This window comes from Labeo rohita, chromosome 7, assembly GCF_022985175.1.
Source record: "Labeo rohita strain BAU-BD-2019 chromosome 7, IGBB_LRoh.1.0, whole genome shotgun sequence".
Taxonomy (NCBI): Eukaryota; Metazoa; Chordata; class Actinopteri; order Cypriniformes; family Cyprinidae; genus Labeo; species Labeo rohita.
This window is the reverse complement of record NC_066875.1, coordinates 19096243-19112162: the sequence shown is the minus strand read 5'-3', so window position 1 is coordinate 19112162 and position 15920 is coordinate 19096243.

Sequence of the window (15920 nt, the reverse complement as noted above, 5' to 3'; positions counted from 1 at the left end):
AAAAGCTGAGAGGTGGGCTCGCTGGAGACCGTGGCGCCCTGGAACACCGGCAGGGTCGGCAGGCTGATCTCCTGAGGGCACCAAGGACAGACAGACACCGTAGATTGCGGTGCACTCTGCTCTTCCCTGGTAGGGTCTGCCTACAGCTGCTTTGTTGAGGACTTCCTTGACTGCAGCACGACTCTCAGGTCGGCTTAGTCTTGGAAGCCCCCAACTTACAGCGCCGCTGGTCCCGGTCCCGTTGCGGGGGAGCACGAGAGGTTTTTGAGATGCCCTGTACAAGGAGCTGGTACACGGGTGGTACACTCCCGCCCAGCAGCCCCAGGAGCTAGAGAGTGGCGAGGGAGATATTGCTGAAATGCCGGCACTTGTTTACAGGCCTCCTGGTACCTGTCGACGACAGAATTGATGACGTCGCCGAACAGGCCAGAAGGAGCAAGCGGGGGCGTCCAGGAGGAAGACCCTGTCCTTTTCTTTCATGACGGACAGGGTCAACCAGAGATGCCTCTCCGCTGCCACCAAAGCTGCCATAGACCGGGCTGTCTCCTTGGTGGCGCAGAGAGACAAATCAGTCGTTCTCCTGAGCTCAGTGATGTCATCTTTCTTGATCTCCTCGCCCTCATCTAGCTCTTTGAGCAGGTCAGCCTGGTATGCCTGTAACACCGACATGGTATGCAGACAAACACCAGCCTGACTCGTTGCCGTGTACCCCTTACCCACCAGCGCTGTTCGCAGTGGCTAGGAGGGTAAGGTCGGAGCCTTTAGAGACGATGCCGGGGGACAGATAGCTCACAAGTGTTCGTTCCACCCGAGGCATCATTCTATATCTGCTCTCAGTCATCCCTACCACATTGCCGTAGCAGTCAGAGGCAAGGATGAAGAGGCAGGCAGAGAATGGTCTACCCCACGACCTCCTTCTCTGCGGTTCGGCGTGTTTTCCGGTGGTCCAGTCGATCCAGAGCTCCAGAAGCTCCTCATACTGGGGCGAATGAGGGACCTCATCAACGCTCTCGATATCAACCTCTTGGAGGAAGCATCAAGCCCGTTCCACGGGGGGAAGAAACTGCAGAGCAGGCTTTCGATCCCAGAGAACAGACTGTGGATCTGTCACCCGTCTCCATTCCCTCCAGCAGATCCAGCTGCAAACCCCACACGAGTGCAGCTGCCGCTCCACTTTGGTGGAACCGGGGCCAGACCCACGAGGAACGCGGCTTAAAGAGAGCCTTACGGGAGCGGAGATCACGCAGGTGGAGACGGTCCCAAGCAGACCACGCACAGACTGTGTGTATCCCCGCTCAAGATGTAGCGTGAGCAGGGAGGAACACACTGTCTGTAATGTGATCCGCTATATTCTTTGCCTCTTTAGATGTCGTGCTCTCAAAATAATGGAGTGCGAACTGGCACTAAAAACAGAGCATGACAAACACACACACTGAGCACTTCGCTGAATGGCAGAAAGCTAATGCTAATTCTGGCACACGTGCTTTTAAGCTTCCTGGTCGATGATGTCACCTGCCTGTGACATCTCACCTCTCCATTGGACTGATTGCACATGTGATTCAGAGCGTGGTCACACTGAAGGCGTTCCCCTAGCGTTTCGACGCAGCTCAAGTTCCTGAAGAGGAACAACGACTTTTTAAGATGAAAATCATATGAAGTTACCCTTATAACCAGAAGATGGCAGTAGAGGATCACTCATTGGCATTTTAACTCCCTAGTAGTTTTTTCAGTCCTGCTTTTCGTATATTTTTACATTCGCATTTGTCATTGTTGAAACGGTATACATGGATGTTTGGTCCTCTTAGACAAACAAAACTTTTATTTGAATTGTGAATGGATTATGTAAAGAAAACAAGCAAAGGACACTCCTATTACGGCACAGTATAGGTGACCAGAAATGACTGAGCTGGCTTGTCTAAAACAAGGAAGTAATCCGTGCATATGGTCAACTGCGAGAGAAAAATAATTGTGAGATATAACATTGCATTTGTAAGAAAACTTTTTATCTCACAAGTTTGACTTTTTTCTCACTAATGCAAGTTATTTCTCGCAATTGTGAGTTCATATCACACAATTCTGAGAAAAAAAGTCAGAAATGTGATTATATCTTGCAATTCTGACTTTATCAATTGCAACTGTGAGTTTATATCACGCAATTTTGAGAATTACAAGTTTATATCTCACAATTAATAACTTGCAGCTTGCAAGAATTGTAAGTTTGTATCATGCAATTCTGAGAAAAAAAGTCATAATTGTGAGAAATATTTACAATTGCGAAAAAACGTCAGAATTGCAATACAATTTTCATTTGTTTTCACCTCGCAAATGCAAGTTATTTCTTGCAATTGTGCGTTTATATCATACAAATCTGAGAAAAAAAGTAAGATATATGACTTTATATCTCACAATTCTGACTTTATTTCTCACAACTGCGAATTTATATTTCACAACTCTGAGAAAAAAGTAAGAAATATAACTATATCTCGCAATTGCAAGTTTATATCACGCAATTCTGAGAAAAACGTCAGAATTGTGACTTTATATCTCGCAATTCTGACTTTATAACTTGCAGTTGTGAGTTTATATTACACAATTCTGAGAAAAAAGTAAGAATTGTGAGATAAAAAGTCACAATAACATTTTTAAAAATTTGTATTCAGTGGCGGAAACGGGATTCCATAACCTAGTTTTTCTGTAGTGCTTAGAACCAATTGCATATTGCCTGCATGTATTATAAGGTGTGAAGTTTTGTCTGGTTAACATAGTCCCATTAGGCCTTGCTGGTAGATGTTATAACTACACTATCCAGAAACAACTTTCTCAATTGACTGTCAAATAAAGAATAATGTTTCAAAGCAGCTTCACAGTAATAAACAGGTAAATAATAGAATCAATGATGGAAACTTCATCAGATATGAAGCAAATTCTGTGGTAAAGCAGCTCTATTAGCACAATAGTGTCATTGTTTAGCTCCAGTCAGTTCAGTGTTGATTCAATTTAGTTCAATAATTTGTTTGCATGTTTTGTTTTGTTTTCCTTTTACACAAAAATGATCACTCAATAAAATATATTTGACATTTTGGAAATGTCTCCAGCAATCTGTATGGCGCAGCTGTCAAATAAATGGTCAAATAGGGGATTGCAGACCAAAAGAGCCAAGAACAAACTGCACTGGGAAATAGTACATTATATGTGAACTTCATTGGAGGGCCTTTGAGATCAAGGGTGAACACACTGAGAGTTTCTCACAGTCTTTCCCATATGTTTTCTCTGAAGCAGCTAAAGCTGATTGTTTAGGGCAGTCTAATCTGCCTCGATCATTTCTGCCGTGAGAGCAACATGGACGCCTCAGCGAGCAAAATCAAACATATACGTCAGAGGAGGCCATTTTGGTAGCTAATCCCATCCCAGAGGAAAGCCCATTAAAATGATGTGTACATTCTCTTCCCTTCTCGTTTTTTTTTTTTTTTTTTTTTTTTTTACAGGACTGAACCATTATTACTTTTACAGTAAACATGTATATTTTAAAGATTTTTTTTCCCTTTTTTTTTGGAGTCAGACTGTACAGTTGGAGAGTAAACAAGAAGCAAAGTGGGAGAGAAAAACCAAATCAGAAAAGTGCAACTGTACACTGTAAAAAACAAAAAACACAATTTGTTGAGTCAGCTTAAAATAATTTGTTACCCTGCTGCCTTAAAATTTTAAGTTCAGTCAACTAAAATAAGTTTATTCAACTTGAAATGTTAAGTTGTACTAAGTAACAACTTGGATAATTGTGTTTGCTAAACTTAACAGATGGGTAAGTAACCCAGCTGCCTTAAAATTTTAAGTTGATTCAACTCAAATATCTAAGTTGTCACTTAGTTTAATTTAACATTTCAAGTTGAATAAACTTTTTTTGAGTTGACTAAACTTAAAATTTTAAGGCAGCCAGGTTACAAATTATTTTAAGTTAACTCAACAAATTGTTTTTTACAGTGTACTGCATGTGATTTTGAATATTAATCGTGCTATGAAACTACATGCTCCAGGGATAAATCTCGCTTAACAATAAATATATTTGTGTTTTTGTGTGTCGACCCATCATCACTAACATCCAGAGTCGTCGCTGTTACACAATCCGGTGCATTTGGTGCTGCTAAGGTGCTAAAAGCTGCATGAAAATGACATTCAGAAGGACAGTCAGAAAAGTCAAAGAAAAAGACCTGTGAGTTGTTCACATATTTTATACACACCTTTGTCCTGTGTAAGACACACGATTTCCTCCCATTAATGTTCTTTTGTCTTTATTCTGCATACATTTACATTCTTACGAGCATCTCTTAGCCCCATTCACAAAGTCTTTTACATTTGTATGTTTCACTTTGCATAAGATATTGTACATTTTTATTTTATAAAACTGGGTTAACCAACAGTAAAACTGTTTTTTTTATGGAGTATCACACTAGTGTTTAACACGAAAAGGCCTCTTTCAAAGTAGAGGTTGCAAAAGCTCATACATACATTTGTTTGTTGCCATCAGTTCAAAACATATCTCTGACAGTGGTCATTTAAACACATTTCACACGAGTTCAAAGGAACTCATTGCTTGATTATAGAGACGAATCAGAGTGAGAGGGATCTAGGCCCAACGTTCCTTTAATTACTCCAAATTGCAGTAGATGTTGTCACATTACGTAGGGCAGCAAGCTGAAATAGTTAACTCAAGGACCAAAATTAAATGCAAGAGCTATTTGTTACCTTTACTTTTCTCTCATGGGCCACATGGGTTCTTCAGTGCCAGCAGCCAAGGGTAAACTCATTGTTTTTCCACATTTCTTCAGTGCAGTGAGAAAGCCTCTGTCACACACTTCTTTTCTGCACTTCCTCAAATCTGCCTGAAGTAGAGCAAGATGTTAAGTTCATTAAACAGCAAAACCACAACATTCTCAGACATTTAAGAGTCTCCAAATGCAATCTTGAACCATTTTAAAGTGTTGCAGCTCCCAGTGGGCCATATTTAACCTGGCCTCCTATTTTATAATGTACCTATCCAATAAACCTTCATATTCTCTTACTTGCTCGGTAGATCGGCTCGGCACTCGAAACAAAGTTATAGCAGGGGGAACGAGGTCCCAGAAAGCCTCTTTACCGATCCAGATCTCATCAAGAAAAAGGGTTGTGTTTATATCGCAATAGTTCATCAAAACACAACTGTTGTGTGCTCCTCTCTATCGAAAACATTTTCTGTAAGGCCCGAACATTAATATTCTCGCGCTGCCTTGTTTTTCTCGTCCTCAGTTTTTCCTTCATTATACTGTTTAAACATTCGCAACCATTAGTATTCATTAGCAGATTTTTCGTATTTGCCACCTAGTATGCTTTTCACCTAAACAGTATGTCGTGCCTGCATCACCGATGGAGTTGTAAAACCGTTGGACCTGGTCCATCATGTTCTTTTGTTGACCTACGATCTCTCATTCTGCTGGAATGCCTCCCCACCTCATATCACCGCCTGGGGATCTAAGCACCGCAAATAAACATTTTCTTCCTTTTATCCTCACTTTCTCCACGTTTTCTGCCGAACCAGAGGACTTGATGATTCCAAATAAGGCGTGTGGCCTCACACCGAATTCCATCTCTCAGGACTTGCCTATCGTCAAGTTGTCTGGCTCCGTATGTGAGCGTGAGCACTGACATATGCAGTTGCCCTGCAACAGCACATACTCCTCTCCGCGTTCTCTGTAAACAGCTTTCCCCTTTAATGGATTAAATATGTCATCGTCACTTTCCCGCTTTTCCCGGAGAAGGAAGAGAAAGGGGACGGCGTTAGTACATCTGTCAGGCCAGTCTGACCTAAACTGGTCGCAAAACATCTGAGGAGATCTGAAACAAAACAGCCTGGACGGAGGCCACGAGCGACCGAGACGATGCACGAGGCGATAGGCAGCTAATCGACCCGACCGTGGTTGTCGGGGTCATGTGAGGTGAAGCGTCTTGCCAAAACCTGAGGAGAACTCTGCTTATCTTCTGCACGTCTGCAAATCTCTTCTTTCACACCGGCCCATCCCATCTCCGTACACGAGACGCTTTCGTCACACATCGGTCGCCCGAGTCGCTCTCGGCCTGTACTCTGTGACCTACCGCTGCTCTCCTTCACTTCCTTCCCCCTCCTTTCTGCCGTCTGAGAATTAGGTCAGGGAGGGGAAGCGCAGGCCTAAGGGTGTATGTACATTACAAGGGTAAGAAAAACAGAGCACCAGAGTCTCTGTGATCACTTTACACTCCCATCGCCTAATCTCATGCAAGGCTCCTCTTTCAGAGTGGGAAAAACAGCTATTATTATTTTTGCTGCCCTGCAATTCCATAGCGGAGGTTGCTGTTGGAAAGGAACTTGGTGATTAGGGACATGGAGGATGGAAGCCCTGCTGGCCGGCTGCTCTCGGGTTGTTGGGACGACGGGTCAACCAGTCCACGCCCTGCCGCCTGATCCGAGTGGCTTTACCTCACAACGAGGGTAAGCACAGCTGTACAAGCTGGCTCAGGGCCAGATGGATTCTGGATACTCCAACTTTCTGAGTAGTCCACATGCATTCATTTTCATAACAGTTTGGCAAAAGAAATTCACACCCATTCGCAATTTTTCGATGAAGGAACGCTCAGGAATGCTTTGGTGAACTGCACCCGACTTGACCTTTCTCCAACTCCGGCTCTTATTCAGCGTCATAATGTTTTACATTTTAACGATGTGGTAAGAACTGAAAATGTGCAACATTTGGATCATTCCAGGTCTGTGACAGATATGACCGATTTTTATTTATTGTGGCTGCTTTAAAAAAGGAATTTGTTCTCAAGGGTGTGAGGCAAGCAAACCAAACTTGAGATAAAATCAAGATAAGGTTTCATTTGTTAACTTTTTGGACTGCAAATCCAGTGGTAACACACATAGTTTGAAATTAACACCCGCCAACCTGCCAAACGTGGGTGAAAATCAATGGTGGCGGGTTACGCATAACAACGTGCTAGCCAATTAGGTGGGTTGTGATTCATAAATTATGTTCTATCACTTTGCATGCCGTTGCTGTCATGGCCCTTCCCCTGAAAGGAAGCCTTAAACATTAGCAAAACAAAGCATAAAGAGGGTTGCACACTGAGAGAAGTGCTGCGTCACGTCTTCAAAATTCGAACACATTCTTTAGCAAGATTATACACACGCCGGTGCATCGGCACTTATGACTATGGCACGCAGTTTTGATAGTTTTCATGTTCAAAGCTTTTGTGCGAAAAGTGTCCCAGTATCTTTATTGCTACGTGCAAGCAAACTCATGGCTTTCACTGAGAAACATTTGCCATCAATACTGACACAAAGAGTATGGGGATTTTACCATCATGAAATTATGCTGGAGTATTACTGTTATCATGATTTTTTGGTGCATAATTTTCATTATCATTATCGACACCTTTGGAATAAGAACATATTGGCTTTTTGGATGGATGGCCCTGCCCCAAATGCCCCTTGCAGACTAACAATGGCGGCAGCATTCTGTTAAGTCCATGGAACTGTTGGGTATCCCATTCGTCATTTTAGCTTTCAGAAGGGTGTTTGCAAGTACCCCCTTTGTGGCAGCTATGTTCACTTCTGCCGAGCACTGAGGCGAGATCTGCAGCAGACTTCTATCCAACAGTCAAAGCGGCATTACATCACGCAAGTGTGGACTCAAGGGTTTAGGGTGCCATTTGGGACAAGACCGATATAAGCAAAAGAGGCTTCAGGAGGTTGACTTTTGTGAAGAAACGGATAATCACTTTATGAACTGACAGCTTTCTGCTAAACTGCACCATGTTTACCATTAAACATTCTATTTGGAATAAGCTATATTTGTAGTTTACAACATCATAAATGCTATTAGAATTATAAGACAAGTCACAGAGAATTTTGTTTTCATTTGATTAGATTTTAATTGTATCCACAAACACTGATTGACTGACCTAAAGCTGATAACGATTCAGGCCCTGTTTACACTAGTAGGTTTTCATTTTAAAATGGCATTTTAAAATGAAAACAATCCTCATCTACACTGGCGTTTTCACTGCGTTTAGAAACGATCTTTGTCTACACTACACACCCAAAAACGCATGTCACATGATCATTCATAATGAGCATGATGTTATTGTTTACACGGTCGTTAAGGATACACAGAGCAAATGTGGGCAGCCACGGCATCATTTTCAAAAGTCATTTTGTGTTTACATTTACACACACTCCCGGGGTTTTCAAACTAAAACAGGGTTTGCAGCGATTTAGAAAGTTTCTGTTTTCGAAAATGCCGGAGTAGTGTAAACGACATGGGTAACAATATCAAAAGTTATGCGTTTTAAAACGAAAACGCACTAGAGTAAATGTAGCATCAGTTATTCAGAAACAGATTTAACATTATAAAATGGTTAGTTCCTGTCCTTGATTCTGATTGGTCAGCAACTGTGTTTTATAACAGCTTCACCCAGTGGTTCACTGCGCAATACCCTTAGAAACATAAACAACCAAAAATATAATGTCAAAACTGTTCCATGTATTATGTTTTTCAGCAAAACAGGAGTTTTCTCATATTGAGGGGTAAGTTGATGTACGTGTATGAGAAAAAATAATATATATTGTGTAATCATATATGGAGTTCCTATTCTCTGTTTTTATTTGTTCTCCATAAGATGAGGCACGTAACGTCTGAACTTTCTCTTGCCCTTTACTGATGCTGTCAGAAACTATTTTTTAGCGGAATGGCAGCATTTAATGAACTTACTTTAAAAAAGTAACATTAATACATACATTTTTGGTTTTAACATTTTTATTGCGTGGTTACCATTTTATAAATGGTAATGCTTTGCATCGTGCCTAACAATGCCCTTCAGCCATGATTTATTTACAATAGGGGAGCGTGGGACACAACCTAACACTTTTTGAATTTCTCAGTTTGTGTAAATCCACGTGGGGTTTAGAGTATAATTTTTATCTACATTAATTTCACACTTGTCTAGTACAAATATGTTGCTTTGTTTCATAATTACAGTGTGTACTTTTTTTGTTATTTACCTATTTACCTTAAAAGAAAGGAAGTGAAATCTGACAACATGCCCTGTAGGTGGGGCACATTGTAACATGACCATATGACAGCTTAAAATGTTAATAAAATGAAATAAATAAATTATTAACCTTTTCAAATAAAATAAAGGTGTTTTTTAAGAATTAAAAATAATCTAATTTTGGAGTTTGACAGTAAACACATCGCAACCATACTTGGGACGGACCTGATCTCAAAACACAGCCATACAGTATAGCTCAAACCAATGTGTGCAAATAGATGAAAAAAATTCAGACATTTAGAGACACTCCCCTCCCTCCAAACACAGCTCTCATAGAACACGAGACACATAAATGAGCTAAAATGCTTTATGTTTCTTGAAATAATAATTTCTGAACAATAAACATCGATTGCCAGCCTTTATTCACCTGTTTCTTGTGGTTTCTCTTTAAAATACATAAAAGTAAATAGTGTAAATTACATCGGTAATGTCAGAGAATAGCATATAGTTTAATAATAGCGGGGCATATAGTAACGCAGTGTTACAACATTTCCCATCTGCGCGACTGGAGTTTAAAATCTGGTTAGTCATGCCGAATGTGAAAAATTGTTAATTTGTTATTTAAACCTTATTGTAAAGTGTTAGGATGTGAAATCTGATTTTGACTTTCTAGTGTGAGAACACAAAAAGCAAACTGGTGTGGCACTTAGAACAGATCAAAATGTTCAAATGATCAAAGGAAACGGAACGGCATAAGACAGAAGAACAGCAGGATCTGAGGTGGTCTGAATTAGATAAATCCCGCTCTCTACACAAGGATATAAGTGCACATGTTGTTATTATTCCCTCTCTCTGGGATTACTGCCCCCCTTCACCCCCCTTCGCCTTCTCCAAGAACCCCTCCCTCACCCCCAGACGCTCGTGGAAGCCAAACAGGGAGGCAGCGCTGTAACCCAGGGCTAATGAGAGGCCTGGCCTCCCCAGACACACGCTTCCAAGAAGCAGACCAGTGGGGCTTTTGAAGAGAACCTGTCCTTCTCCTCAGAGGATTTTCTTTAAAAAGAATTTTAAAGAAACAAACCTCTTGCTCCCAAGCATGGGGCACCGACTACTAGGAATGGCAAAGCTCACACTCTAAACAGAAACGAGAGACAATTATTGGAATAATATCAGAACCATTACAGCTGAACCGAAGAAGACGTTCGCACAGCTCAAACATAAACAACGTCTGTTCGATGCCGTCATTAGCGAAAAGCAAGGGAATAACACTCATGTTCTCGCATTCATAAATGCCATAATCAAATGGGGCCTGAAACTAGTTTGAAACCTCTGTAAACAAACAAAACCAAATTGACAAAATATGCCTCGTGATGCAAAAGCCTTTGAGGTTCAGGTTACCAAAACATTTACGCACATTTGATGAATTTCTTTCTGTTGGCATCAGCAGGCTTCCACCAACATTTCGTGCGATGTGTACAAACTCTGCCCGCAGTTGTTGAGGAACGTTCTAGAGCATGATAGCATGTTTGTATGAACTTTTAACGTCATATTTGGGCTGTATACATTGGGCAGAACGGTCTGAGTCAGTTACTCTGAATCACAGTGATACGTGTGACCTTTAAAGCAGGAGAACAGAGCTGCTGGAAACCTACTCGCTTCAAGGGGCACTCACACTGCACAATATCCACGGCATTAGTGTCAACAGCTACTGCTTTGCATTAGCTCAAGAACTTTCTTGCTAAAAGATCAATCTTTTCATTTTTCGTAGACCTTTCCCAACAAGCCTATTACCCATGGTCCGTCCTACTGCAAGCAATGATGTTTTCTTCTTCTTCTTCTTCTTCTCAATGTAAGCACAGAGAGTGGAAAAAGGGCAAACGGTGAAGACTAATGTTATAGTTGGCCTCAACCCAAGCTTCCTCTCCTCTCATTTGGCTCATTAAAGTCAAATACAGCCTCCTTGCAATGCAAATGTTACAGGCCCTCTGCTCTCCACACTGACCTGCTCATCAGCATGAAAACCCATATATGCTACATTTACATTCATACATTTGACAGACTCGCATTGCATTTATATAGTCTGGGAATCATGGCTTTTGACCTGCTGGTGCTATGCACTACTAATTCAGCTACAGGAACACAGTGCAGTGATGTTTATCTTAAAGTCATCACAAGCTCAGATCGTTGGATAAGCTAAAACGTGATTGTTACCTTTTTTGTTTGATTTTTTTCACACCATTTCCTTAAATGACCTCTCCTGGCTCTCAAATGGGGCAAGCAGCCAACATGCTGCCAAAGGCGAGTATCAGCCTTTCTTCAGCGTTCCTCTGTTTATTTATTTCACCCTTCAACAATTCATTTGGCTGTAGACACTAATCTGGAAATAAGGGTGCGTTCGTCAAAGCGTGTTGTGTCTGAAAATGTGTACGTTCATGTGGTGCAAAGGTTAGAGAACATGACACGCTGTGCGGCTGGCAGCAGAAGACAGACCCAGCCGCAGTAAATTGAAACTATTAAATTGAATCAATACATTCCACCCTGACAAGCAGCGGGAGGAAATGCCACTGGCGATCTGGCAGTGACAGTCAAGTATGTCCTCAAAGAGTTGTTCAAACCTATGTTGCATAATAGAAGCTCCCTGCCGCCAAGTGCTGTGCTTGCCTCTCGCCGCGGTGGAGGTGTGCAAGCTGACACCGTGAGGTTGTATGGCAAAAGTAAAGAAAATAATTTCATCCATGCCTTTGCTTTGACGTTCAGCACTTATATGAAAGGCGAGGACTGAAAAAAGAGGGAAGTGTCCTCACTGCCACACACTTTGGGTGGGATCGGTTGTGTCTTCCTCAGCCTTGCAAAATCAAATTGAAGAAGCCACAGACATTTGGCCCTTGTCATGCACATTATATCTCTCACTCTTTTTGATCACGATATAAATTCTGCTGAATTGCACAATCACTTGGGTCTTTCACAGCAGCTCATCTCTCAGAAGTGCTGTGGTCTGTGGTTGCCACTGCCGGACACTTTTTGAACATAATCTTACAGACCCCATCAAATTTTTAACCGCTGCTGGATGATATGTTTGTGTGTTATGTTACTGTCATGGTTACTGTAATATTTCACAAAAATGATTGCTAAAATGGTCATTTATCATCTAAATGTCTTTGGAAACAAATCTGTTATCTAACATCAATGTTTGACTGTACCTTGTGCCTCATCTTAGTGGACTTTGGAAAAAAAAAAAAAAATCTCGTGACAGTAAACACATGCTGATGTGTTTCAAAAGATTGTTGGACACTTTACTACAAGTTGTAGTATAGGGCCCAAAGTAGTGTTGTCACGATACTGGAATTTATAACTTCAATACGATACTGTAAAAAATATTGATATTTGATACCACAGCATTAAGGGCATACAGTCGGAACTGTATCTAAATGTGAAATTTTATCATTTTAAACGCTTGTGCATCAATAAAAAAAATAAAAATAAAAAAAATAAAAATTACACATAGGTCCTTATTGGACAAAAATGTCAAAAAACTGTCATAAAAATTTGGGAGCACAGACTTAAGTTTGGTCTTATTTTAAAGAAGACCCATGGCAGATTATTGTTGATGTAGAAAAAGTTTAAAAAGTAAAAAAAAAAAAAAAGTTATAGAGATTTAAATTTATGAAAATGCTTTAGGAACAATATTTTACATGAAATATATATTTTATGAAACATGTTGAACTCTAAACTTGCTAGAAAATCAAAGCCATAAATCTAAACAAGTTGTGTTCCAAATTTGAGGTTTATATCTCAAAAAATGAGCTTTCAGGAAGCTTTTGTTTGGGCATAGTACCGAAATTTCCCCATTAGATGCCAGCAAAATGCCACTGGTGCACACAGTGGTTGGATTTGTGATTTGCAGTAGAGTTTTTCTCTATCAAATATTACAAGAAAACACACGCACACACATTTTATTTTTAATGACACACATACAAACCACACTCTGACATCCATACCAACACACCCACACAATTATAGCTTATTTATTATTATAAATATAAATATATTTATCCAATTGGCTCTGTAATATGAAGAAAACATGAATAAAGCAAGTATTTGCTTTATAGGCCAAACCTGATAAAAATGGCACCATCTGGTAAAAACAAATAGTAAAAAATTACATTTTAAAGCCTTGCCAACAGAATGAAAGCTTGTTAACAAAAATTGTATCATTTTACAGTGAAATGGCGCTGCGATTAAAAATTGCAGTTTTAATGGGTTTCAGAGGGGAAATTTTTGTCCTTGAGGTCCTAAGAGGAACTATTTTGTGTACCTACTGCATAAAAAATTGAAACTTGGGAACACAGAGTTAAGTTTGGTCTCATTTTAAAGAAGACCCATGGCAGATTATTGTTGAAGTAAAAGAAGTTTTTTAAGTTAATGAAAATGCTTTACGAACAATATTTTATATAAACTCTAAGCCATAACTCTAAACAAGTTGTGTTTTAAATTTGAGGTTGATATGTCAAAAAATGAGCTTTCAGGAAGATTTTGTTTGGGCACAGTACCAAATTTTCCCCATTAGATGCCAGCAAAACTCCACTGGTGCACACAGTGGTTGAATTTGTGATTTGCAGTTGAGTTTTTCTCTCTCAAATAGTAAAAGCACACTTTTTTTTGTCTTTTTTTTTTTGACACGCATACAAGCCACACTCTGACATCCATACCAACACACCTACACAATTATAGCTGCATTATTTATCCAATTGGCTCTATAATATACAGAAGCAGAAAACAGGAATGAAGCGAGTATTTGCTTTATTGGCCAAATCTGAAAATATCACTCTATCTAAAAAATGGTAAAAAAAAAAAAATTGCATCATTTTACAGCTAAATGGCACTGTGAATAAAAATATCAGTTTTAATGGGTTTCAGTGGGGACATTTTTGTCCTTAAGGTCCTGAGAAGAACTATTTTTTGTACCTAGTGCAAAATAGATTAATTAAAGGAAATGGGGGTGAAATAGTAAAATTACAAAATAGACACCTGTGCCAAAATTTATGCAGCTGGAAATAACACAGGCAAAATGATTAAAAAAAAAAAAACTGAAAAGGACAAAAATGTCTGAAAGGTCGCACAAGGGTTAAATGCAAATCAATCTGGTGCACCTTTTGTTGTAATAGTGTCTCAGTAAAATTACAATATTTATGTCTTCATTAAAACCCTCAACCATGGCTCAATGGGCTGCCAATTTGAGAGAACATAACTCTCCCATACCAGCAGGTGGCAGTAGTCTGTATTCGGGATGCAAACAGGAACTTCTGTTAGAAGTAAGAGCTGTAAGAGCTAGAAATGTGGACAAGCTCCACCACCAAGTCGACTTGCAGAATTAACTGAAAAACGGCTGACAGCGTCTAACTACAGCCAATGGTGGGGAATACAGTAAAAAAAACTAAAGCCGACAAAGCTCAAAAACAACCCGAGATTGCCTGGTGGCCAACCGTTAGATTGGCTCTGTCGCACGGTCTTCCGCTTCACTGTTTAATCTGACAATTATGCTAAAATGCACAATCACTTGGGTCTTTCACAGCAGTCCATCTCTCAGAAGTGCTGTGGTGTGTGGTTGCCACTGCCGGACACTTTTTGAACAATCTTACAGACCCCACTGAATTTTAATCGCAGCTGGATGATATGTTTGTGTGTTCAATTACTGTCATAGTTACTGTAATATTTCAAAAAAAAAAAAAAAATTACATTAAAATGGTCATTCATTATCTAAATGTCTCTGGAAACGAATCTGTTATCCAACATGAATATTTGACGTTCTTTATCTTAGACAAGAAAGACTCATGGACTGCATCCATACTCTGGTATGAGTATGGATGCAGATTTGGTAATGCAGGATATATAATATTTTTATTTGCCTATCTAATTTTGCAATATATTGCACTGTCTACAGCTATTACACCCATTTATCTTAGGAGCTTCTTGTCATAGAATACAAGTCATCTTGGAAAATACCACTGAATCACTATCGGTCCATATTGGATGTCACATCCCAATGTCTCCCTCACTTTGTATACTAGGTGACATATTTATAGTCAATTTAGATGATATAAACAGTCACTCACTTACTCCTAGTGGCATCACCTATCACCGAGAAAACTATTCTCACGAACTTGAAATTAAGAAACTCTATACATATTGCATCCTGGAAAAATTTACTGATAGATTTCAATGGAAAGTCTATCCAAAATAATACACTAGAGCCACACCCTTCCTGGTCATATTTCATTACCTGCCAACAGTCATAAATCTGCTGACCCTGTAGGCCATGACATTCCAGTCCCTATCTGGTATGGTGGAGTTCAGATATGGATGGGTGGATGCGATGTGGGGCTTGGGCCCTGTGCCCCGCAGTGTCTTTCCCTGGCACCACATTGTGGTGTGACATGGGCTGGGGATTAACTTACTGTATGTTGTATGTAGCCACAGAGGGATCAGATGCAACCCTAGTATTATTATTATTTGCCCTTTTTCTCTTCCTCAACCCCTCCCCAATCTTAAAGGCATAGTTCACCCAAAAATGAAAATGACCCCATGATCTACTCACCCTCCAGCCATCCTAGGTGTATATGACTTTCTTCTTTCAGACAAATACAACTGTAGCTATATTTAAAAAAAATGTCCTGGCTCTTCCAAGCTTTGTAATGGCAGTAAATGAGATTTTGAAGTCCAATGAAGTGCATCCATCCATCATAAAATATGCTCCACACTGCTCCAGGAGGTTAAAAAGGCCTTCTGAAGCAAATAGATTCATTTGTGTAAGAAAAATATGCATATTTAAAACTTTATAAACCATAATTTCTAGCTTCCGCTAA